Source organism: Acanthochromis polyacanthus, chromosome 13, assembly GCF_021347895.1.
Source record: "Acanthochromis polyacanthus isolate Apoly-LR-REF ecotype Palm Island chromosome 13, KAUST_Apoly_ChrSc, whole genome shotgun sequence".
NCBI lineage: Eukaryota > Metazoa > Chordata > Actinopteri > Pomacentridae > Acanthochromis > Acanthochromis polyacanthus.
Genome location: NC_067125.1, coordinates 3422399 through 3447107, shown reverse-complemented (window position 1 = coordinate 3447107; position 24709 = coordinate 3422399). Strand labels below are relative to the sequence as shown.

General features: G+C 38.3%; 1 protein-coding gene and 8 non-coding genes across 9 annotated transcripts in view; 1 reads left to right on the top strand and 8 right to left on the bottom strand.

The window, feature by feature from the left end:
- The window catches only part of plekhg2 (pleckstrin homology domain containing, family G (with RhoGef domain) member 2), a 102371-nt gene continuing 77662 nt past the window's right edge, over positions 1–24709 (top strand). Inside the window, exon 1 of the mRNA XM_022210581.2 lies at positions 1–361. The gene's annotated coding sequence lies outside the window, so the exon portion shown is untranslated. The remainder of the gene's footprint in view (positions 362–24709) is intronic.
- trnar-ucu (transfer RNA arginine (anticodon UCU)) lies at positions 5938–6024 on the bottom strand. Its single transcript is given in 2 exon segments — positions 5938–5973; positions 5988–6024. It is a non-coding gene; the product is annotated as a tRNA-Arg (tRNA).
- On the bottom strand, positions 6328–6414 carry trnar-ucu (transfer RNA arginine (anticodon UCU)). The gene is given in 2 exon segments: positions 6328–6363; positions 6378–6414. It is a non-coding gene; the product is annotated as a tRNA-Arg (tRNA).
- On the bottom strand, positions 6729–6816 carry trnar-ucu (transfer RNA arginine (anticodon UCU)). Its single transcript is given in 2 exon segments — positions 6729–6764; positions 6780–6816. It is a non-coding gene; the product is annotated as a tRNA-Arg (tRNA).
- trnar-ucu (transfer RNA arginine (anticodon UCU)) lies at positions 8267–8353 on the bottom strand. The gene is given in 2 exon segments: positions 8267–8302; positions 8317–8353. It is a non-coding gene; the product is annotated as a tRNA-Arg (tRNA).
- Positions 8664–8751, bottom strand: trnar-ucu (transfer RNA arginine (anticodon UCU)). Its single transcript is given in 2 exon segments — positions 8664–8699; positions 8715–8751. It is a non-coding gene; the product is annotated as a tRNA-Arg (tRNA).
- On the bottom strand, positions 10676–10763 carry trnar-ucu (transfer RNA arginine (anticodon UCU)). Its single transcript is given in 2 exon segments — positions 10676–10711; positions 10727–10763. It is a non-coding gene; the product is annotated as a tRNA-Arg (tRNA).
- On the bottom strand, positions 11919–12005 carry trnar-ucu (transfer RNA arginine (anticodon UCU)). The gene is given in 2 exon segments: positions 11919–11954; positions 11969–12005. It is a non-coding gene; the product is annotated as a tRNA-Arg (tRNA).
- trnar-ucu (transfer RNA arginine (anticodon UCU)) lies at positions 21239–21325 on the bottom strand. The gene is given in 2 exon segments: positions 21239–21274; positions 21289–21325. It is a non-coding gene; the product is annotated as a tRNA-Arg (tRNA).

Sequence of the window (24709 nt, the reverse complement as noted above, 5' to 3'; positions counted from 1 at the left end):
TCTCCAGAGCTCATCTCCAAACCACCGAATCCCATCTTTCACCGGTAGATCGCCTCTCCAGCACCGCAGATGTCAGCCTGAAGCCTCATTTTAGCCCCCTTTTTATTTTTTCACCCCGGTCCTCTCACGGAGCCGCGCTGATGTCGGACGGATTCTTCCATCAGGATTCTGGTGCGTAAAACCCGAACTTTCACGCGGACGAACCGGACTTTGAGAGAGTCTTATCCCTGTTGGATTTAACGGAGAAGAAGGAAGAATTAGAGCTGGGAGGAAGCGGGATCAGATGCGCCGTTAAAGGAGCGGAAAGAGCAGCGGAGCGCGGCCGGGTCAGGGCGACTCAGCGGCGGTACATGTCTCCGAGGTACGGAGCCTCTCCAGCACCTTTCAGGTCTTTATCTCGTGATAGAGCTGAGACAGATGTTTCACAAGTGGTGCAGATGTTTCAGAAGTGGGGCAGATGTTTTAGAGGCTCCTCCAAATCAAGACGGAATCACAGAAAAGCGAAAAAAAAGTTGCGTAAAACCTCCAAAAACGCACAAAAATAAGGCATCATCTGGTTGCAATCAAATAAAAATAGAAGAAAAAACAAGTTACTCGTGCAGATTTACCATTTTTCTCTAACTTTATGGGCGTTTATGGAGTTTTCGTGCAACTTTATGCGCTTTTTGCTGTTCTGCAGAACAGAAATGTGCATAAAATAAGATAAAAATAGAAGAGAATAAAACCTCTTCAATCAATATTGATCATTTAAAGCTACTAAATCAGTATTTTCCTCTAAAATACTGCAGATACGCTGTGCTTTTGTTAATTAGCAGCTGGTGGATGGTGTAATAAAAGCAGTGAATGTCAATAAATTGATATTTGTTCATGGTTTTCCTGCTCCCCAGAGGATGAATGAGCTCCAGACTGTCCTCTTTATCATTTCTGCACGTTAAACATGCAGTGAGTGTTTCGGCCTGCAGGGGGCGGTAAAAGGACTTTTCAGTGTTAAAGTGTTGGAGCGTTTCTGGCTTTTTAAACCGTCTTTTAGTTTAATAACAGTTTAACACTTTACAGATGTTTATTTTCAGAAGAATTTGATCTCTGTTGGAGTTTTCTGTGTCTTTGTGGTGGTTTTGCGTCTTTTTGTGCGTTTAGTGTTGGTTTGTGGTTGATTCATGTTTCTATTAGGTGGTTTTGTGTCTATTTTTGGTCGTTTTTTGTTCTCATTTTGTGTCATTTTGTGCTAGTTTTTGAGTTTTAGTGGTCATTTGTTTCTCTTAATGGTGATTTTGTGATATTTTGTGGTCAGTTTCCAACTCTTTGTGGCCATTTGGTGTGTTTTTGTGTGCATTGTGTTTTACTCTGGTCTTCTTGTGCAACTTTGGGGTCATTTTACATTTGGTTTTGGTCATTTTGTGTTTATTTGTTTAGATTTTGTCATTAGTTTCTGTCTGTTTGTGCAACTTTGTAGTCATTTTACGTTTGGTTTTGTCATTTTGTGTTTAATTGTGGCCTTGTTTTGCCACATTGTGGTCACTTTATGCTTGGTTATGATCATCTTGTGGGATTTTTTTGGATGTTTTGCATATCTTTGTTTTGATTTCGTGTTAGTTTAGGTCTTTTGTGTGATTTTGTGGTCGTTTTTACTTTCTTGGTAGTGAGTTTGTGTCTATTTGTGGTTGTTTTGAGTCTCTTTGTGGTTCTTTTGTGTCTCTTTGCTGTGATTTTTAATCTCTTTGTGATTGTTTTGTGTGAATTTGTGGTTTTGTGTCTCTTTGTGGTAGTTTTGTGTCTCATTGTGGTAGTTTTGTGTCTCTTTGTGGTAGTTTTGTGTCTCTTGGTGGTTGTTTTGTGTCTCTTTGTGGTAGTTTTGTGTGTCTTTGTGGTAGTTTTGTGTGTCTTTGTGGTTGTTGTGTGTCTCTTTGTGGTAGTTTTGTGTCTCTTGGTGGTTGTTTTGTGTCTCTTTGTGGTAGTTTTGTGTCTCTTGGTGGTTGTTTTGTGTCTCTTTGTGGTAGTTTTGTGTGTCTTTGTGGTAGTTTTGTGTGTCTTTGTGGTTGTTGTGTGTCTCTTTGTGGTAGTTTTGTGTCTCTTGGTGGTTGTTTTGTGTCTCTTTGTGGTAATTTTGTGTCTCTTTGTGGTAGTTTTGTGTCTCTTGGTGGTTGTTTTGTGTGTCTTTGTGGTAGTTTTGTGTGTCTTTGTGGTTTTTTGTGTCTTTTGTGGTAGTTTTGTGTCTCTTTGTGGTTGTTGTGTGTCTCTTTGTGGTAGTTTTGTGTGTCTTTGTGGTTGTTTTGTGTGTCTTTGTGGTAGTTTTGTGTCTCTTTGTGGTTGTTGTGTGTCTCTTTGTGGTTGTTTTGTGTCTCTTTGTGGTTGTTTTGTGTCTCTTTGTGGTTGTTTTGTGTCTCTTTGTGGTTGTTGTGTGTCTCTTTGTGGTTGTTTTGTGTCTCTTTGTGGTTGTTTTGTGTCTCTTTGTGGTTGTTGTGTGTCTCTCCAGTATCTTTACGTCTAATAATCATTTCAGCCTGTAGGGGGCACCAGCAGGACTCCTCTGAGGTGACCTTGGTTCCAGTATTTCTGTTTAAACTCTGTCATGTACCATCAATAAGTGTGTGAGCCTACGGCGTGTTGTTTCCGGGCCTCTCTACATGCTTTACATGTTTTAACCCTCAGCTGTGCGCCTCCGACAGCTGAAACTGTACATGTGTGAGTTCCATGAATCTGATCCGACCGTCGTCCTGTTTACGCTCCGTCTCATCCCTCAAACATCTCTTCAGAAAACAAACTTCACACAGAAAGAATGTGGGATGTCAGCTGGACGGACACGCAAAGAGAAGAAGGAGAGGATTTAAAGTTAGTGTTAAAGTAGAAAACTGTGTCTGGATCAATCTGGATAGTCTCAGTTTGGTTGTTTTGTGTCTCTTTGTAGTCATTTTGCGGCCATTTTTGGCCATTTTGTGTCTCTTTGTGGTCATTTTTGTCTTTTTGTGATTTTTTTGTGTCTCTTTGTGGTGATTTTGCGACTGATTTTAGTTGTTTGACGTCTCTTTATGATCATTTTGTATCTTTTGTCAAAGTTTTGTGTCTCTTTATGGTCATTTTGTGTCTCTGTGGTTGTTTTTTGTCTCACTGTGTTTGTTTTGTGTTTCTTTTTGTTCGTTTTGTGTCTCTTTGTGGTAGTTTTGTGTCTCTTAGTGGTAGTTTTGTGTCTCTTTGTGTTTGTTTTTTGTCTCGTGTTTGTTTTGAGTCTCTTTGTGGTAGTTTTGTGTCTCTTTGTGGTAGTTTTGTGTCTCTTCGCAGTCATTTTGTGTCCATATTTGATCAACTTGTGTCTCTTTATGGTCATGTTGTGTCTTTTGTCAAAGTTTTGTGTCTCTTTGTGGTCATTTTGTGTCCCTTTATGGTTCTTTTGTGTTTTTGTGGTCCTTTTGTGTCTCTTTGTGTCCAGTTCTGATTGTTTTCTGTCTCTTTGTGGTCATTTTGCAGTGATTTTTTGTTTTTCAACGTCTTTTTATGGTAACTTTGTGTCCCTTTGTGGTGATTTTCCATCTGATTTTGGTTGTTTTGCATTTTTGTGGGTTTCTTTGTGTTCATCTTGTGTATCACACACACTTCACTGTTTGCTTTAAACTGTGTGTATGTGTGTTTGGAGGCTGACTTGTCGAGGATTACATCTCTGACTGTCGGCCAATAAGACGCTTCGATTACTGGCTAAGAAAAACCTTAATGGACTTATAATTGTTTATGTGTGTGTGTGTGTGTGTGTGTGTGTGTGTGTGTGTGTGCTGGCTGATGCCTTTGTTGAACATTGATCTCACAAATAACAGAACAAACACACAACAGTGTCTGAACTGGACTGAACTGGGTGAAGCTGCCTCCTGACTGATCTGTTGTGTGTGTCGGTGTGTGTCTGTTTGTGTTAGTGTGTGTGTGTCAGTGTGTTGAGTTTGTTTGAGGTCGCTGTAAACAAACAGGAAAGTGAGAAAGACCGAATTAGAAACATGCCTTATTTTGTTTATAGTCTCTTTGTGGTCAGTTTTGGTCTTATTATGCAACTTTGTGGTCATTTTGAATCAGGTTTTGGTTATTTTGTATGACTTTGTGGTCTTTTTGTGTCTCTTTGTGGTCGTTTTATGACATTTTGTGGTCATTTTGTGTCTCTTTGTGGTAATTTGTGTCTCTTTGTGGTCATTTTGTGTCTCTTTGTGGTAATTTGTGTCTCTTTGTGGTCATTTTATGACATTTTGTGGTCATTTGTGTCTCTTTGTGGTCATTTTATGGTCATTTTCTGTCTCTTTGTGGTTGTTTTATGAAATTTTGTGGTCATTTTGATTCTCTTTGTGGTCATTTTGTACGACTGTGTGGTAATTTTGCATCTCTTTTGTCTGATTTTGTGTTCGGTTGTAGGCATTTGTGGAACTTTTTCGTCATTTTGCTTCTCTTTGTCGTCATTTTGTGTTTGGTTTTGGTCTTGTTGTGCAGCTCTACAGTCATTTTGCTTCACTTTTCTGTTTTGTGTGATGTAGTGATTCTATATTTGTTTGGGTCTTTTGGTGCAACTTTGTGGTCATTTTGCTTCTCATTGGCATAATTTTGAGTTTGGATTTGGTCATTTTGCGCCTCTTTTTGGTTGTTTTGCATCTATTGTGTCTGATTTGTATTTGGTTTAGGTCTTTTGTGCGATTTCGTGGTCATTTTGCATCTCTTGATAACAAGTTTGTGTTTGGTTTTGGTCTTTTTGAGCAACTTTGTGATCGTTTTGCTTCTCTTTGTCGTAGTTTTGTGTTTGGTTTTGGACTGTTTGTTTGACTTTGTGGCCATTTTATGTTTGGTTTTGGTTATTTTGTGCGACTCTGTTGTCATTTTGCATCTGTTTTATCAGATTTAATGTTTGGTTTTGGGCATCTTGTGGTGATCTTGTGTCTGCTTTAGGTTTGTTTAGTCCTGTTGTGTCTCTTTACGTTTTGCTTTTGTGTTAGGTTGTTTGGTGTGACTGTTGTGTGCCTTTCTGTCATCATTTTGCATCTCCTAAATTAAATACAAACATGTTTCATTTAGGGATGAATCTGATTTGTTCATTGCATTTCTTCAGTGGCTTAAAGTGACAACAAAGAGTTTCTGACAGAACTTTAGTTTGTGTTGACCAGTGAGAAGCAGAGCTGTGAGATAAAGGATGAAGGGATGAGAGGAAGGAGGACTGAGAGAAAGTTTGTCAGAATAACAAACATGATGGAGTTTGTTTGGAGAGGCCTCTTCCTCTTCTTTCACACCTCCTCCTCTCCTCTATCCATCCAAACAAACTCTTCTGTTCTTGTAACTTCTCCTCAAACCCAGAGGTGGTAAAACCGCAAGAAAACTTCAGAAAACCTTCTGCTCTTGTTAAACTCAGGAGCCACTTTCATGAAGAGAAAAGTTTAAGTTTAACAGACTTCTAGGATTCATTTTAATATGTTTGACAGCAGCAGAGACTTTAAGACAAAGTCTTCTTCATCTTGAGTCAGTTACTCAAACGCTTCACTGGCACCATGAATGTAAACACAGAGCTTCTTCAGTGTTTAAATGTTTTCCTCTATAGAGTCGACTCTGGTGGGACTCAAACCCGGAGCCTGTAGGTTTATGGTTGTTTCTCTTAGTAGTTATTTTGCATCTTATTTTAGTTTTTATTTCTCTCTTTATAGTCAGTTTTGTCTCTTTGTGTCTTTTAGTGACCATTTTGCATCAGATTTGAGTAATTTTATATCTTTCAGTTTCAATTTTCAGCATCTTAGTGATCATGTTGCATCTCTTAGTGATTATTTGTGTCTCTTCATGGTAACTTGGCATCAATTTTTGGTCTCTTGGTGATAACATTATGTTTACTTTTGGTGAATTTGTGTCCATCTCTGATTCTTTTGCATTAGAATTTGGTTTTCCTCAGTATTACTTCCAGCATAGAGTAGTTCTGCTGCAAACACTAAAGTTTGACTCTGGTGGGACTCGAACCCACAACCTTTGAATCTCTTCCTGTAGTCTAGAAGTCCAATGCGCTGTCCATTGCGCCACAGAGCCTGTAGGTTTATGGTTGTTAGCAAACGTAGGGTTACATGTGTAACCCTGGTTCTCTGAGTGAAGAGGCTTCCCCTCCACCCAGAGATGTATTAGTATATATCCATGGGAGTGCCATAGATATATACTAATATATCTCTGGGTGGAGGGGAAGCCTTGAACGATAGAGAACTTTTTGTCAAGTTTAAGTCATTTGCATCTAATTTTTGTCTCTTAGTGGCCTTTTTGTGTGTGTTTGTTTTGAATTTGTGTCTTTTTGTCAGTTTTTGATCTCTTAGTAGTTATTTTGCTGCAAACACTAAAGTTCGACTCTGGTGGGACTCGAACCCACAACCTTTGAATCTCTTCCTGTAGTCTAGAAGTCCAATGCGCTGTCCATTGCGCCACAGAGCCTCACATGAAACCTGCTGATTGAAAGAGAAGAAAAATTAACACAAACAGATGATGACTCAATGCAGAGATTAAAAAAAAACACTTTATTGACGCAAAAGAACTTTTAGATGCAGGACAGCTGCAAATAAAAGACCGAAAATAACTACAAGGAGACACAAACCAACAAGAGATAAAGAATACAGAGACTAATGATATGGCTTTAACAAACCTGTGTGTAATCAGGTCCAGCAACTTGTATGTTTCAGTTTGAGCATAATTTATCCATGTGTTGAAGTATTCCTGACTGTTCAAATGTCAGTTTTTTTCTGTAGAGTTGACTCTGGTGGGACTCTAACCCACAACCTTTGAATTTCTTCAGCTTCTACTAGAAGTCCAATGCGCTAGCCATTGCGCCACAGAGCCGCTTCTTTTTCAGCTTCATTTTCCTCCTCTTCTTTTCATCGTTATCTTCTTTGACTCCATGTTCGTGTTCTTCATTGTCTTCTTCCTTGTAGTCTTCTTCTTCTTCTTTGGCTTATTCTTGTTCGTCGTCTTCTGCATTTTCCTCTTCTTCTTCTACTTTGTCTTCATCTTCTTCATCTTATTTGTTTTCTTCTTGGTCTTTGTCTTCTTGTTCTCCTTCTTCGTCTTTTTCGTTTATCTGTTCTTCGTCTTCTTTGTCTTCTTCTTCTTTGTTTTCTTCTTCGTCTTTTGTCACCTGTTCATCGTCATCTTTGTCTTCTTCGTTTTCTTCTTCGTCTTCTTCTTCTTTGTCTTCTTTGTCATTGTCTTCTTCTTCGTTTTCTTCTTCGTCTTGTCCTTGTTGGCGTCATCTTTGTCTTCTTCGTTTTCTTCTTCATCTTCATGTTCTTCTTTGTCTTCTTTGTTGTCCTCTTCTTCTTCACCTTCTTTCTCTTCATCTTTTTGTTCTTTGTCCTCTTCTTTGTCTTCTTCGTCGTCTTCTATTTCTTCTTCTTCGTCTTCTCTGTCTCTTCACTTCTTCTTTTTCCTTTTCTTCTTGTCCTTCTTCGTCTTCTTCTTTTTCTTCTCCATCTTCTTTGTTTTCTTCTTGGTCTTTATCTTCTTTGTCTTCCTCATTTTCTTCTTTGTCTTCTTCGTTTTCTTCATCTTCTTCTTCGTCTTCTTCTCCAGTCAGTTACTCAGAAAAACCCTTAACTGGCACCATGAATTTAAAGGATAAAATGAAAGCTACTCATTGCAGTGTTTGATGTTTAATAAATTTTGTGCTGCGCAGTGTGAGAAATTCATTTTATTCCTCTGAAGGTTTAGCAGCACAGCTGCAGGTTTCTGTTGCAACCAACATTGAAATTCAACTCTGGTGGGACTCGAACTCACAACCTTTGAATCGCTTCCTGTCATCTAGAAGTCCATTGTTCCACAGAGCCTGTACGTTTATGGTTGTTTCACATGTTTTTTTTTAGAACACTTTCTGTCAAGTTTAAGTCATTTGCATCTAATTTTTGTCTCTTAGTGGCCATTTTCTGTCTGTCAGTTTTTGGTCTCTCAGTGGTCATTTCATGTCTGTTTGTGGTGAATGTCATTTTGTGTGCAATTCCAGTTGTTTTTGGTCTCTTAGTAGTTATTTTGCATCTTATTTTAGTTTTTATTCGAGTAATTTTGAGGCAATTTTCAGTATCTTAGTGATGTTGTATCCATTTGTGGTTGTTTTGCATCTCTTAGTGATTATTTGTGTCTCTTCACGGTTATTGAGCATCAATTTTTGGTCTCTTGATGATAACATTATGTTTACTTTTGGTGAATTTGTGTCCAACTCTGATTCTTTTGCAGCAGACTTTGGTTTTCCTCAGTATTACTACCAGCATAGAGCAGTTCCACTGCAAACACTGAAGTTCGACTCTGGTGGGACTCGAACCCACAACCTTTGAATCTCTTCCTGTAGTCTAGAAGTCCAATGCACTGTCCATTGCGCCACAGAGCCTCACATGAAACCTGCTGATTGAAAGAGAAGAAAAATTAACACAAACAGATGATGACTCAATGCAGAGATTAAAAAAAACACTTTATTGACACAAAACTTTTAGATGTCGAACAGCTGCAAAAAAACGACCGAAAATAACTACAAGGAGACACAAACCAACAAGAGATAAAGAATACAGAGACTAATGATATGGCTTTAACAAACCTGTGTGTAATCAGGTACAGCAATTTGCATGTTTCAGTTTGACAATAATTTATCCATGTGTTGAAGTATTCCTGGCTGTTCAAATGTCAGTTTTTTTCTGTAGAGTTGACTCTGGTGGAACTCGAACCCACAACCGTTGAATTTCTGCAGCTTCTACTAGAAGTCCAATGCGCTGTCCATTGCGCCACAGAGCCGCTTCTTTTTCAGCTTCATTTTCCTCCTCTTCTTTTCATCGTTATCTTCTTTGACTCCATGTTCGTGTTCTTCGTTGTCTTCTTCCTTGTAGTCTTCTTCTTCTTCTTTGGCTTATTCTTGTTCGTCGTCTTCTGCATTTTCCTCTTCTTCTTCTACTTTGTCTTCATCTTCTTCATCTTATTTGTTTTCTTCTTGGTCTTTGTCTTCTTGTTCTCCTTCTTCGTCTTTTTCGTTTATCTGTTCTTCGTCTTCTTCTTCTTCGTTTTCTTCTTCGTCTTTTTGTCACCTGTTCATCGTCATCTTTGTCTTCTTCGTTTTCTTCTTCGTCTTCTTCTTCTTTGTCTTCTTTGTCATTGTCTCTTCGTTTTCTTCTTCGTCTTGTCCTTGTTGGCGTCATCTTTGTCTTCTTCGTTTTCTTCTTCATCTTCATGTTCTTCTTTGTCTTCTTTGTTGTCCTCTTCTTCTTCACCTTCTTTCTCTTCATCTTTTGTTCTTTGTCCTCTTCTTTGTCTTCTTCGTCGTCTTCTGTTTCTTCTTCTTCGTCTTCTCTGTCTCTTCACTTCTTCTTTTTCCTTTTCTTCTTGTCCTTCTTCGTCTTCTTCTTTTCTTCTCCATCTTCTTTGTTTTCTTCTTGGTCTTTATCTTCTTTGTCTTCTTCGTCTTCTTCATTTTCTTCTTTGTCTTCTTCGTTTTCTTCATCTTCTTCGTCATCTTCTTTTTCTTCTTCTTTGTCTTCTTCTCCAGTCAGTTACTCAGAAAAACCCTTAACCGGCACCATGAATTTAAAGGATAAAATGAAAGCTACTCATTGCAGTGTTTGATGTTTAATAAATTTTGTGCTGCGCAGTGTGAGAAATTCATTTTATTCCTCTGAAGGTTTAGCAGCACAGAAACAGGTTTCTGTTGCAACCAACATTGAAATTCAACTCTGGTGGGACTCAAACCCACAACCTTTGAATCGCTTCCTGTCATCCAGAAGTCCATTGTTCCACAGAGCCTGTAGGTTTATGGTTGTTTCACGTGTTTTTTAGAACACTTTCTGTCAAGTTTAAGTCATTTGCATCTAATTTTTGTCTCTTAGTGGCCATTTTCTGTCTGTTTGTTTTGAATTTGTGTCTGTTTGTGGTCTCTCAGTGGTCATTTTTATGTCTGTTTGTGGTGAATGTCATTTTGTGTACGATTCCAGTTGTTTTTGGTCTCTTAGTCCTTATTTTGCATCTTATTTTAGTTTTTATTTCTCTCTTTATAGTCGTTTTTGTCTCTTAGTGACCATTTTGGCATCAGATTTGAATAATTTTGGCAGCAATTCTCAGTATCTTAGTGATGTTGCATCCAATTGTGGTTGTTTGGCATCTTTTAGTGATTGTTTTTGTCTCTTCATGGTTATTGAGGCATCAATTTTTGGTCTCTTTGGTGAATTTGTGTCCATCTCTGATTCTTTTGCATCAGACTTTGGTTTTCCTCAGTATTACTACCAGCATAGAGTAGTTCTGCTGCAAACACTAAAGTTTGACTCTGGTGGGACTCGAACCCCACAACCTTTGAATCTCTTCCTGTAGTCTAGAAGTCCAATGCGCTGTCCATTGCGCACAGAGCCTCACATGAAACCTGCTGATTGAAAGAGAGAAAAATTAACACAAACAGATGATGACTCAATGCAGAGATTAAAAAAAAAACACTTTATTGACACAAAAGAACTTTTAGATGCAGGACTGCTGCAAATAAAAGACCGAAAATAACTACAAGGAGACACAAACCAACAGAGATAAAGAACACAGAGACTCATGATACAGCTTTAACAAACCTGTGTGTAATCAGGTCCAGCAACTTGTATGTTTCAGTTTGAGCGTAATTTATCCATGTGGTGTGTTGAAGTTTTCCTGTATTTGTGACTGTTCAAATGTCAGTTTTCTTCTGTAGAGTTGACTCTGGCGGGACTTGAACCCACAACCTTTGAATTTCTTCAGCTTCTACTAGAAGTCCAATGCGCTATTCGTTGCGCCACAGAGCCGCTTTGGTTGCTCATTTGTTTTCCTCTTCTTCTTCTTTTCATCATCATCTTCTTTACTTCTTTGTTGTCTTCTTCCTTGTAGTCTTCATCTTCTTCTTTGGCTTATTCTTCTTCGTCATCTTCTGCATTTTCCTCTTCTTCTTCTTCTTCTTCTTCTACTTTGTCTTCATCTTCTTCATCTTCTTTGTTTTCTTCTTCGTCTTTTTCATTTATTTGCTCTTTGTCTTCTTTGTTGTCTTCTTCGTTTTCTTCTTCGTCTTCATGTTCTTTTTTTGTCTTCTTTGTTGTCCTCTTCTTCTTTTTCATCTTCTTGTTCTTTGTCCTCTTCTTCGTCTTCTTCATCTTCAATGTCATCTTCTTCTTGTTATTGTTGTTGGTCTTTTTCTTCTTTCTTCTGCTTCCTCTTCTTCTTTTTGTCTTCATCTTCTTTTTAGTCTTTTTCTTCCTCTTCTTCATCTTCTTTGTGTCCTTCGACTACTTCTTCATCTTTGTCTTCTTTGTCGTCTTCTACTCCTTGTTCTCAAGACTAAAATGTGTTCACAGAGAGCTTCCAACTACTGTGTGTGTGTGTGTGTGTGTGTGTGAGTGTATGTGAGTAATGAACATGTACCGCATGTATCTGTTCAATTCTGTGTGTGTGTGTTGTTTATGTTGTTTACTGCGTTGCTCTGAGGTCGGAAACACTGCGGTATACATCTGTCGCCTGAACACACACACACAGATGCACGCACACACACACACACACACACACACACACACACACACACACACAGATGCGCACACACACACACACACACACACACACACATACTGGGTCCTCAGTCTGACCTCAGAAGATGCTAAATTGTCAGACTAATTATTATAAACGACAAACACTGGTCGCCGTGGAAACGATGCTCCCACATCCCATAATTACGCTGCGTGGTTCCGTATTAAAACCGGCTCCAGATAGTTGGGATGTTTGGGCTGCGTTTGATTCCTGACAGAGGCTCCCTGTGTTTTAGGGAGTCAAACACAGATGGCGTAGAAATGTGGTGGGAATCGAACGGACAACCTCCTCAAACCACGCTAACTGGCTGTAGCATAAAGGCCACTCCGGTGGGAATTGAACCAGCAACCTCATTAGCACTCTGCTAACTGTCTGTAGCGTAGAGTCGACTCTGGTGGGACTCGAACCCACAACCTTTGAATTGCTTCCTGCATTCTAGAAGTCCAACACGCTGTCCATTGCGCCACAGAGCCTGAAACACTGAAGGTTATTTTAGCCTGAAATTCGTCTTTCAACCAAGCCTTTCTCACTTTTATCAGCGAGTCCGAGCAGAGAAGTTCAACTTTAGTGAAATTTGAACCAAAAACTTTAAAATTTCTGTCTGTGAATGTTTCATTAGAGCAGTTTTTGATTGGACTGAAAAGTTATATTCCTTCCACTGTATTTGACTGGATGTCTGTTATATTTAGTTAATCTCAAGTAATCCTGGGCTAGTGATTAGCATTGGAAGCTAATAACTTCTTCTTCATCGTCTTCGTCTTCTTTTTCTTCTTCTTCACGATACAGTAACAATATGGATTCTAGTGACTAACTTCAAAATGCTAGTTGCTAGTCTAGGGATTTTAGTGACTAGCTTTAAAATGCTAGTGACTACCCTAGGAATCTAAACCATTAGCCAAAAAAATGCTAGTGATCAGCCCAGAGATGCTAGGTAAAGCCATGGAATGTGTTTTGTTAGCCTCGGGGTGTAACTGTCTAGCTTAGAAATGCTAGGAATTAGCTCGTATTTGCTCAGGATAGTGACTAGACTACAGATGCTTGAGGTTATGCTAGGGATGACAGTTGGTAGCCTGGTAATAACTAGTAATTAGCGTGTAGTTTGCTACCGATTAGCCTAGAAATGCTGGCGTCAAGCCTGGGAGTACCAGTTCAAAAACCTTGAAATGCTAGTCATGAACCTAGCGATGTTAGCTGCTAGCTGAGAATTCCAGTACCTGGATGTCAGTGACTGGCCAAGAAATGCTTGTATTAGACGTCAATTGTGGGTAGAAACAAAGATCTGATGTGTTGATTGTGTTTGAGGTTAAACCAGGTGTGTGCTTCAGGTGTGTGAATCATCCCATAAACTCTGTGATTTTGTGTCTTTCTCGTGCTATTATTCTCACAAGACTAGAGGGAAATTCCAATGTTTCCAGAGTGATGACACATTCATGGAGACTGGATGGTTCCCTGAGAGAACTCTGCTTCCCACAATGCAACGCTGGACAATCGAGCAGCACAAATAGAACACAGCGCTGGTCTAATTTTAATAGCTTCTGTTCTTTCTACGCATTGAAACTTCTCTTAAAGCTTCCTTTCGGCTCTTTTGTTTCATCACATCTGGAATAAACTCGCTCAGATTCAGACTTTAGGTTTCCCCGTGGAGACGTTTCACAACAATGTTTTTACATCATTTCTGTTGCACAAGCTGCTCTTATCTATTGTGCTGATTCTCTGGAAGGTTTCTGAGTCATTAGGATCCAGTTTAAACACAAAATGTTTCGACCTTATTATAGAAAATCACTTTAAAAGTGAAAAACAAACAAAGGCAGGGTTTTACGGACTTTAGAGGGGCAGAAATAAGTCTGTTTTCTCAACGTATGAAGCCAAATATGAAGGAAAAGAGGCTGATAGACTGGAAGAACTAAACAAAATATGCAAAAAGAGTAATATTTTATATATAGTAATAGAATGTTATGGTCACACCTGTAAATTTATTGAAAAAAATTGATTTTTGACATTTTATAGCTTTGGACTATTTCCTTTACAGCCAACATATAAATTATTGCATTTTTTTGATTAATTATTAGAAATTATCTGGAATTTGACAAAAAAGAAGAAATATGACATACAGAAAACAACTACAAAGAGACTCAAAATGACCACAGAGACTAAAACAACCACAAAGAGACACAAAACAACCACAAAGACACACAAAACAACCACAGAGACTAAAAATGACCACAAAGAGACACAAAACAACTACAAAGAGACACAAAACAACTACACAGGGACTAAAAACGACCACAAAGAGACACAAAACAACCACACAGAGACACAAAACACAACCACAGGGACTAAAAACGACCACAAAGAGACACAAAACAACTACAAAGAGACACAAAACAACTACACAGGGACTAAAAACGACCACAAAGAGACACAAAACAACTACAAAGAGACACAAAACAACAACACAGGGACTAAAAAACGACCACAAAGAGACACAAAAAACCACAAAGAGACACAAAACAACCACAAAGAGAGTAAAAACGACCACAAAAGAGACACAAAACGACCACAAAGAAACACAAAACAACAACACAGGGACTAAAAACGAACACAAAGAGACACAAAAAAACCACAAAGAGACACAAAACAACCACAAAGAGAGTAAAAACGACCACAAAGAGACACAAAACGACCACAAAGAAACACAAAAAACCACAAAGAGACACAAAACAACAACACAGGGACTAAAACGACCACAAAGAGACACAAGACAACCACAAAGAGACACAAAATGACCACAAAGAACACAAAACAACCACAAAGAAGCACAAAACAACCACAAAGACACAAAATGACCACAAGAAACACAAATAACCACAAAAAGACTAAAAACAACCACAAATAGACACAAAACAACCATAAATAGACACAAAACAACCACAAAGAGACTAAAAAGAACCACAAATAGACACAAACAACCACAAATAGACACAAAACAACCACAAAGACACTAAAAGAACCACAAAGAGACACAAACAACCACAAAGAGCCTAAAAAACGACCACAAAGAACACAAAACAAACACAGAGACAGAAAATAACCACATTTAAAACACAAAATGATCACAAGTAGCTACAAAACCTCTACAGAGACCAACAACAACCAGAATGAGACAAATGTCCACTAACTGACTCCTTCAGAGTGTTTGTGTTTGAACAGCGGCTGAAGGACTGAACGTCACATTTAAACCTAAACACAGATCACACCACGTTGTCGCCTCAGCGTGACGGTTGTTTGTGTGTCGGTCCAGTTTCATGAACACACGGACTCAGTATGTAGGGACAGACTGTGTGTGGTCTGTTCAGACAATAACGACACACAAACACACAATAATGCTGCCCTGCTGTTCCTTTGTGACGGTGGCGTCTCACACACACTGTAACACACTGTAACACACACTGTAGCACACACACTGTAACACACACACACAGTGATGACAGTTGTGAGGTTTAAATGTGACCTCAGTTGTGTGTTTTCAGGAATCCAAACAATCTAAAGTTTATTTCTACAATATGTTGTTATTATTATATGTTGTATTATTGTTAACTACATTAGTGCTCTCATAGGGTATAAACTCGTTAAAAACTGCTCATTTCACTGCTGCTCAGTGTTTCTAAACAGCAACTACATTTCCCATGATCCTCTCTGACAGTAACTCTGTTCTACAGATGTGTTTGAATGATGTTTTAACGCCATGTTTTTAGAATATTAACATAAGACCAGGATCAACGAGCACTAATATGATCCATAATATATTCAGTCTGCAGCTACCATCGGATTATTTATCATATTAATCAGTTTGTGGTCATTTTGTGGAATTTTTCTTTGCCTCTGTGGCAATTTTGTGGTTCCTCATGGTTGTTTTGTCCATTTTTGTTGTTTTTTGTGTCTTTTGTGGTTGTTTTCTGTCTCTTTGTTGTTTTTGTGTCTCTTTGTGTTGTTTTGTCTCTCTTTAGGGTAAATTTTTGTCTCTTATTGTTGTTTTGTGTCATTTTGTGGTATTTTTTTGTCTCTTAGTGGTTGTTTTGGTGTCTCTTTGTGATTGTTTTGTGTCTGTTTGTGGTTGTTTTGTCTCTTTTTGTGGTAATTTTTTGTTTCTTTATCGTTATAATTGTGTCTTTTGTGGTAATTTTTGTCTCTGTGGTTGTTTTGTCTCTCTTTGTGGTTGTTTTGTGCTTTTGTGGTTGTTTTGTCTCTTTTTGTGGTAATTTTTGTCTATTTGTGATCATTTGTGTCTCTTTGTGGTTGTTCCGTCACTCTTTATGGTAATTTTTTGTCTCTTTATTGTTAAATTGTGTCTTTTTTTGGTATTTTTTGTCCTCTTTTGTGGTCATCTTTTGTCTATTTGTGATCATTTGTGTCTCTTTGTGGTTGTTCCGTCACTCTTTATGGTAATTTTTTGTCTCTTTATTGTTATATTGTGTCTTTTTGTGGTAATTTTTTGTCTCTTTGTGGTTGTTTTTGTCTCTTTGTGGTAATTTTTTGTCTTTTTATTGTTATATTGTGTCTTTTTTGTAATTTTTGTCTCTTTGTGGTCATCTTTTGTCTATTTGTGATCATTTGTGTCTCTTTGTGGTTGTTCCGTCACTCTTTATGGTAATTTTTTGTCTCTTTATTGTTATATTGTGTCTTTTTGTGGTAATTTTTGTCTCTTTGTGGTTGTTTTTTGTCTCTTTATGGTAATTTTTTGTCTCTTTATTGTTATATTGTGTCTTTTGTGGTATTTTTGTCTCTTTGTGGTTGTTTTTGTCTCTTTGTGGTCATCTTTTGTCTATTTGTGATCATTTGTGTCTCTTTGTGGTAATTTCTTGTGGATGTTTTGCGTCTTTAAGGGTCATTTCCATCTGAACATTCTCGTTTTGAGTCTCCATTTTGGTCGTTGTTTGTCTTCATTGCCGTTCCTTGTCGTCAGTTTGTGTTAGATTTCTGTCGATTTGCATCTTCCTGTGACCATTTTCAGTCTTTTTTGGCCATTTCGAATCTCTCAATCACCAGATTTCACCAGAATGATGAGAACACTTTCACACAGACATGACTGAATCCAAACATTTAAAGTTTTCCTGCTGTTTAAAACGGTTGTGTGTCTTTGTGTTAAACGTTAAATTCATGGTGGAGATAAAAACCCTGCGGGCGCCTCACAGACGCTGCTCTTCACTACTGGAAGTTACGTCCACTGTCCACTGTTTGTTTAATGTGTGTGTGTGTCTGTGACAGTGTTAATAAATGGGCACCACTCGCTGTGTGTGTTTCCATCTTCCACACAATAGGAGGTGTGTCTGTGGGTCAGCGAGGCCTCACACATTGTTAACGTGACACAAACAGTGGGCAGCTGCCATTGTGTGTCTGTGTGTGTGTTCATACTATTAATAACCTGAAAACACTAAACAGACATTTTCTAGACATTTTTACTCTGACAATTCCAAATAATTATAAATATACAAATTATTTCTGCTTCTCGGGGCTTTTCAGTCGTTGTGTTACGTTTGTTTGTCACAGTGATGAACACAACATCAACACCACAGATGAAACACACAAAACAGCAGCGTTTCAGGCCTAGTTTCTTCTTGTTTTGTTGGCATTTTTTTGTAGTTTTCCAGCAGTTTGCTAAAACTTTGTCATCATTTTGGTGTTCTGCAGCTTGGTGGTCTTTGTGTTGTTTTTGTGGTAACGTTGCATCTGTCCACATTGCTGTTGTGTAATTTTTTTACAATCTGTGGTCGTTTTGTGTCTCTTTGTGGTTGTTTTGTGTCTCTTCATGGTTGTTTTGTGTCTCTTTGTGGTCATTTTGTGTCCCTTTGTGGTTATTTTGTGTCTCTTCGTGGTTGTTTTGCGTCTCTTTCTGGTTTTTTTGTGTCTCTTTCTGGTTGTTTTGTGTCTCTTTCTGGTTTGTTTGTGTCTCTTGTGGTCATTTTGTGTCTCTTTGTGGTATTTTTGTGTCTCTCTGTGGTTGTTTTGTGTCTCTTTGTGGTCACGTTGTGTCTCTTTGACATAATATTTGACTATTTATGGACATTTTGTGTCTTTGTGTTGTTTTGTGGTCATTTTATGTATATTTGTTGTCATTTTGTGTATTTTTATGATTATTTTGTGTCTCTTTGAGGTTGTTTTTTGTTGCTTTGTGATACTTTTATGTCCCTTGACGGTCGTTTGCACCATTTTTACATTATTTTGTGGTCATTTTACATCTCTTTCAGGTGGTTTTGTGTAATGTTTGGTAGTTTAGCGTCAGTTTTGCATCTCACTGTAGTTGTTCTGCATCTTTATGGTCATTTGTGTTTTTTGTGGTCATTTTAGGAGTCTTTGTACTCATTTTGCATCTCTGTTGCATCTCTTAAGAAATCTCAAATCACTTTAATGTCTCTTTTGTTGTTCTTTTTTGTGTTGTTTTTGGTAGTTTTCCAGATAGTTTTCGTGTCTTTGAAGTTGTTTTAGATCATATTTCATGCTCATTTTGTGTTGCGTGGTAGTTTGCATCTCGTTCTCATCCAGCCCGATCTTCACGAGGATTCGTGAAACTGTCACGTAAATTTTTGTTTCGCTTCGTTGCGCACCAACACGATTTCGTCATGTTTTTCGTGCTGCTCACCACGAAATGCACACCAATGTATTTTAAACGGCGGACTTTTCGTGGCCACTCAGAACGTATTTCAAAAGAATGGGTTATATTATATTTAGTGTAAAACCGTGGCGGAATCCAACGCTATATTTGCATGGACATCGTCCCTAAACATAACCCTAACCATAACCTAACCATAACCTAACCATAACCTAAACCATAAACCTAACCATAACCCCGGTGGTACACTTACCAATTTGCATCGGAATTTCAAGAATGTCGGCGGCCGGCGGCCGCAAACGCGTTCACACAAGCAGTATACGCCGATGGACAGCTATAGATCGTCATGAATCCGCCGGTATAAAACCACTTTCAGATGTGATTACCACAAGCGATAAACATTTCGTGGTGAGCGGCACGAAAAACATGACGAAAATCGTGCAGGTGCGCACGAAACCGAAACTAAACTTACGTGAACAGTTTCACGGAATCCCCGTGAGACCGGGTTGTCTCATCACTGTCGATGTATGTCGCTGAGGTTATTTATGTTGCTGTGTGGGTAGTTTGTGTGTCTTTGTGGTTGTTTTGCATCTTTGCAGTTGTTTTAGATCATTATGTCTCTTTGAGGTCATTGTGGGTTCTTTGTGGTTGCATCTCATTTGTGTCTCGTTATATTTCTTTCTATCTCTTTGTGGTTCATGTGCGTCTCTGTTGTCATCACTGTGAATTTCTCTGTTTGCAGATTTGTGTCTCTTTGTGGTTGTTTTGGTCTTTTTGTGGTCATTTACTTCCTTTTTGTTGAGGTTTTGTGTGTTTTTGTGACTATTTTGTGGTACTTCTTGGTAGTTTCGTGTGTGTTGTGGTAATTCTGATCTTCTGTGGTCTTTTAGTTCATTCTTGTTGTTGGCTTGTGGTTCTTTGTGGTAATTTTGTGTGTGTCTTTCAGGTTTGTCCTCGCTTGTTGTGCCTCTCTTGTTGTTGCCGCTGTAATTCTGCATCTTCTGGTCTCTTTGCGTTGTGTTTTCATGGTTTTATTCATTTGCAGCTCGTAAATTCATTCAAATGTGGGCCGTTTCGTCTGAGAACTTCACTTAATTTGACCAGATTTCTGATTTTTCACACCATCTACAGGCCCCAGCAGCACCGACGCCGGTCTTATAGGTTCCATCTGCAGAAACTCTGGCTGTCCATTCCACCGGCCTCGGTCCCACCGGGACGTCTGGCTCCAGACTGAACATGTTTTCTGTCATTTAAGAACATTTAAATATAATTCCGTCCTCTGTGGACCGAAGCAGAGAAAAAAGCCAACATGGAACAGTTTAGTTGTTTTCCCTCCAGATTAGACGCACATTTCCTGCAGCTTCGTGTCGAATGTTGGACCAAAGCAGGATATTAGACGAGTGAAGCGGATGTAAACATGGATCCATAGAACAACCTAAGCAGAAGGTGGAGCTTCGGTTCCGCTGATCGGCTCTGACTAATAATTCAGATTATTTTCCAGAATCACTAATTGCTGCAATCATCTCTATTTTCTCTGTTTTACTTTTCCATCCTGCAGCTTTGAGCCCAAACACAATAAATAAGGAAGAAACGTGACGTCAGCTGGTGGTCGCTTGTTTAGGCTGATTTCAACGACCTGACTGTTACAATAAGCTATCATTTAAATACAGATAAAAAATCTATAAAATTACAAAACTAGGCTGTGAATTTACATTTCTAATGTAAAATAGCATGAAAACGTGTCAAAAACACCTTAAAAATGTGTCAAAAACTCAAACATGTGTCTGAAATTATCTAAAACTTGTCTGAAGTCATACAAAATTGTCCAAAATTGACTAAAATTTTGTCCAAAGTAGCAAAAAAAATGTCAAAAATGACTCCAAACCTGTCCAGACCTACTTAACAATCGTCCAAAATAACTTGAAAGCCCTCAATAATTACTTCAAAAAGTTTAGAATGACTAAAAATTTAGTTTAAAATGACAACAGAAAGATGTTTCTCCAGCTGAATCAATCTCCAACAGCCTGCTGCTCTGTTCACTGTTTCTGAGCTGCATTTATTTATTCATCCAGTAGCTTTGGTTTTCCTCTCAGATTGATGGTCAGGCAGCTAAACATCGACTCTGGTGGACTCGAACCCACAACCTTTGAATCACTTCCTGGCATCTAGAAGTCCAACACGCTGTCCGTTGCGCCACAGAGCCTCATGACTTCCATGATCCTGAGACATTCTAACATAAAATACCATGAAAACTTGTCAAAAACACCTTAAAAATGTGTCAAAAACTCAAAATGTGTCTGAAATTATCTAAAACTTGTCTAAAGTCACATAAAATTGTCGAAAATTGACTAAAATTTTGTCCAAAGTAGCAGAAAATGTCAAAAAATGACTCCAAACTTGTCCAGACCTACTAACAATCGTCCAAATAACTTGAAAGCCCTCACTAATTACTTCAAAAAGTTTAGATGACTAAAAATTTAGTTTAAAATGATAACAGAAAGTCCATGAGGTTCATTGTCCTTACATACCCGAACATCTCAGTCTAAAATTGTCCAATATGATTCGAACCTCATCTAAAATAACTTGAAATGTGTCGAAAATAGTACAGAACCTCCAAACGGACTCGGAAACTGCCAAAATTACTTTGGACTTGTTCAAAATGACTCAAAATGTGTCAACAATAACTTGAACGTGCGAAGTAACAAATATGTCCAAATTATTGCAGAAAAATGGTTCAAAATTACTTCGAAGTAGCTCAGAATGAACTCAAAATTTGTTCAAAATGAATGAAACAAACTCCTTGCTCCTGTTTATTGTTCTTTCAGCTGAATATTTTTGTAAAATTATTTGAAACGTGTTCAAAAATATCAAATAAGTGGTCTAAAATAACTTGAAAACTGTCCAGAATGACTAAAACTAGTCGGAGAGACTGTTTTTGAGTCATTTTTAGTCCAGTTTTGAGTCTCTGTGAAAGACGTTTCTCCATGCTGATGTATCTCCAACCACCTCCTCCTCTGTTCACTGTTTCTGAGCTGCATTTATTTATTCATCCAGTAGCTTTGGTTTTCCTCTCAGATTGATGGTCAGGCAGCTAAATACCGACTCTGGTGGGACTCAAACCCACAACCTTTGAATCACTTCCTGTCATTTAGAAGTCCAACACGCTGTCCGTTGCACCACAGAGCCTCATGACTTCCATGAACCTGAGACGATCAGAGTAGCTCCTGATTTCTAGTTTTTTTTACAGACTCTGGTGCAGACTGCTGTCTAATTGTCTAATTGTCCAAAACAACTCAGAAACTGTTCAATATGACTGAAAACATCTCTAAAATACCCTTGAATGTGTCTAAAGTAACATGAAAGACCTCGAATCTTGTCCAAACCTATGCAAGAATCGTCCAAATCACTTAACGCTTCATAATGACTTGAAACTAGTTCTGAATGAAAAATAATTTGTTTCTCAGTAACAATTTTGAGTCATTTTACTGATTTTTTAGTCCAGTCTCTCCTAATTTTTCTCTCTACTCTTCTCATCGGCTGTGGAAGGATCCGATTCGAGTCATTTAATATTTGCCGTTATCAATAATGCATAAAATAAGCTGTGTATTGTGAAAGTTTAGCTGGTAAAGGGGCACCATGATGTAGACTTCTGTGGTGCTTTAATGACCTCCTACCAGCTGGCATCAGTAATTAAAGCCAGAATTAACAATGGTATTCCTTCATCAAGACAAATATTTTACTGTCCTGGTTCTTCTTAAACTATTTACTCAAACTGATGAATATTTCGTCAATTAGTCGGAGAATAACTTTAAAACCAGACGATAACTGATGGACGGCTGCAGCTCCGTTCATGAAGCAGGAATAGGTGTTCATGAAGCTCCATGTGCAGCCGTGGTTGTTGTGTTTAGAGCAGGATTAGTTGTTCAGAGGTTTGTGGTTGGAAAGTCAGACAGACTGTTGGTTCCAGTGAAATGAAGCTTTCATTTAATGCAGGAGCAGATTAATCAATGCAATTATCAGGCTCATTTCAGACTTCATTTTCCCTCTAATAGCAGCTCTTTACACTGCTTCATCGTGGAAGTCCCGTTTCTTTGTCTTTGCTGCTGAACGAAAACATCCTGGTTACGGGAACTTTAGTGCACAAGCTTTGATTTCACACCGTCACATTCAAAAAGACCTTTTTCTTGTTTAAAAATGACCAAAAGGACAAAGGAAACAGAAAGAACTGTTGTTTTTCTTAATTAAGCATTCACTGAACCTAAAAAATAATGTAAAATTCCACCATTTATAAGTTAGAAGCTGTAAAAAGCAGGAAATAGAACCTATTTTCTACTTCAGACGGTTCTTGAACACATCGTGAGTGTCGTTCTGTTGGGAAATCCATCCAATCTGAGTTTAAATCTGAGATATTTCATGTAAATCTCTTTTTCAATACAACACTCTGCACCAGAGCCTGCAAAAAAAAACAAAAAACTAGAAATCAGGAGCTACTCTGATCGTCTCAGGTTCATGGAGGTCATGAGGCTCTGTGGTGCAACGGACAGTGTGTTGGGCTTCTAGATGACAGGAAATGATTCAAAGGTTGTGGGTTCGAGTCCCACCAGAGTTGATATTTAGCTACCTGACCATCAATCAGAGAGGAAAACCAAAGCTACTGGATGAATAAAATAAATGCAGCTCAGAAACAGTGAACAGAGCAGCAGGCTGTTGGAGATACATTCAGCATGGAGAAAACATCTTTCTACTTCTCTATTCTGTCATTTTAGACTCATTGTTAGTGATTCTGAACTGGTTTCAAGTAATTATGGAGACTTTTCATGTTATTTTGCATGATTCTTGAGTAGGAGATTCTGCTGAAGTATTTCCAGGTGTTTCTGCCTCAAACACACCTCTGCAACGAGCAAACCAACATGGTGTGTGTGTGTGTGTGTGTGTGTGTGTGTGTGTGTGTGTGGTGTGTGTGTGTGTGTGTGTGTGTGTGTGTGTGTGTGTGTGTGTGTGTGTGTAAAACCTCGTCTAATAACATAAATCATTATTTTTTGGGGGGTAAAAACTTGGTTCTGGAAAGTCCTGGAAATGTACACAGAAAGTCAGATTTCAAAAAATTTGGCAGCAAGAATCCCAGAAAAACAACATAAAAAATTCAATAAATTGTAAAAACCATGAAAATCATGTATATATATATATATTTTTTACAAATTACAAAACAGCAAACTTTTATTTGTAATTAAAGTTATTTCTGGCAGTTTTTACCGTTTTTGATCGTTTTTCTTAAACATGTAAATTAATATTTTTTAAAAATATATTAATGTTTTTTTTTTTAACCTGGTAGACAATTAAAATACGAAAAATATTTACAATTAATAAATTCTTCACACACTTAATTTTTCCTTTAAATAATGACTAAATTTTTGTTCATTCAAATACAGTAAAATAATATAATTAATAGAAAAAATAATTATCGTTCATCAAATACAGAATTTTATTGTAGACATTATTTACATTTTTTAACAGATGACATTTAAATTAATACTTTTAAAAATATATTTTTATATTTTTTTTTAGACCTGGAAAATAATAAAGCAAAGCAGTTAAAAAAAACAGTTAAAAAAATATAATTTTTAAATGTGTCACTGGTCACTTTCTTTCGCCTTGCAGTGAGAAGATCCCCGGTTCAAATCCCAGCCTGGCCTGGGATCTTTCTGCATGGAGTTTGCATGTTCTCCCTGTGCATGCGTGGGTTTTCTCCGGGTACTCCGGCTTCCTCCCACAGTCCAAAAATATGCTGAGGTTAATTGGTTACTCTAAATTGTCCGTAGGTGTGAATGTGAGTGTGATTGTGTGTCTGTATATGTAGCCCTGTGACAGACTGGTGACCTGTCCAGGGTGTCCCCTGCCTTCACCCGAGTCAGCTGGGATAGACTCCAGCACCCCCCATGACCCTAGTGAGGATAAAGCGGTGGATAGAGGATGGATGGATGGATGGTTCCACCTGTCTGTGGACTTCATGAGTCTCTGAAGGAGAATCTGATCTGGTTCTCTATAGATCTAGACTCCTGGTGACTCTGATCTGGTTCTCTATAGATCTAGACTTCTGGTGACTCTGATCTGGTTCTCTATAGATCTAGACTCCTGGTGACTCTGATCTAGTTCTCTATAGATCTAGACTTCTGGTGACTTTGATTTGGTTCTCTATAGATCTAGACTTCTGGTGGCTCTGATCTAGTTCTCTGTAGATCTAGACTCCTGGTGGCTCTGATCTAGTTCTCTGTAGATCTAGACTCCTGGTGGCTCTGATCTAGTTCTCTGTAGATCTAGACTCCTGGTGGCTCTGATCTAGTTCTCTGTAGATCTAGACTCCTGGTGGCTCTGATCTAGTTCTCTGTAGATCTAGACTCCTGGTGGCTCTGATCTGGTTCTCTATAGATCTAGACTCCTGGTGGCTCTGATCTAGTTCTCTGTAGATCTAGACTCCTGGTGGCTCTGATCTAGTTCTCTGTAGATCTAGACTCCTGGTGGCTCTGATCTAGTTCTCTATAGATCTAGACTCCTGGTGGCTCTGATCTAGTT